The sequence below is a fragment of the Papaver somniferum genome, chromosome 2 (assembly GCF_003573695.1).
Source record: "Papaver somniferum cultivar HN1 chromosome 2, ASM357369v1, whole genome shotgun sequence".
In the NCBI taxonomy this organism is placed as follows: domain Eukaryota; kingdom Viridiplantae; phylum Streptophyta; class Magnoliopsida; order Ranunculales; family Papaveraceae; genus Papaver; species Papaver somniferum.
The window spans coordinates 101,804,253-101,805,220 of record NC_039359.1 but is presented as its reverse complement, the minus strand read 5'-3'; positions in this window follow the sequence as shown (position 1 = coordinate 101,805,220).

Here is a 968-nt window from a genome sequence, read left to right as displayed (position 1 = left end):
TGTTAACTATTTTTATGAGTTTCCATCATCATTTTTTATGTTTTTCTAGTTGATATTTCTTTTTATTAATTGTTTAAAGTATACTGCCTCCGATGATGTTCAATACATGAACATTATATTTATATAGATACTACTATACTTAAATTAGAGAAATACATGACTGCTAATCTTTTCTTAATTCAATATAAACAAATTAACTATGAATTACCGACTTAACATGTTTGATAATGAGTGCAAATTATTTTACCATTATTATGATATAGCTGTTAACTATATTTTTGAGTTTTCATCATCACTTTTTATTTATTTAGTTGATATTTATTTTTATTAATTGTATAAAAGGCTACTGTCTCAGATGATGATCAATGCATGCACACTATATTTATATAGATACTACAATTCTTAAATTAGAGAAACACATGACTATTAATCTTTTTTTCATTCTATATAAATTAATTAACTATGGATTACCGACTCAACAAGTTTGATAATGAGGACACATTATTTTACCATTATGATATAACTGTTAACTATTTTTTTTTTTTTTGAGTTTTCATCATCATTTTTTTAGTCTATTTTTCTCTTTATTAATTATAGTGATTGTTACGAAATTATCGGGGGAAAAAATTAGTTGTATCAGGGCCTCTAATCAACTTCGCACAAGGCACTCCATGACTCAGAATCGGCTCTGGAGCTTTCCATACTCGGGCGAATAAACTACTAAAAATTAAAACGCGCCAGCAACCGCCTTAGTTTTGGTTAGGCTAGCCCTTCTCAGGAAAACGTTTCCGGTTAACACTGGGGTTAGACAACCAAATTTAGAAACTCCCATTTCTTAAACTAAAACAAAGAATTTCTCAACTCGATTAGCTAATCTAAGGTGTTTATTCAAAGGCTTCTCCTAAATGTAGTCCATGCTTTTATTAACTATAATCAATAGGAGAAGCCAATAGATTTCTCAACCCAAT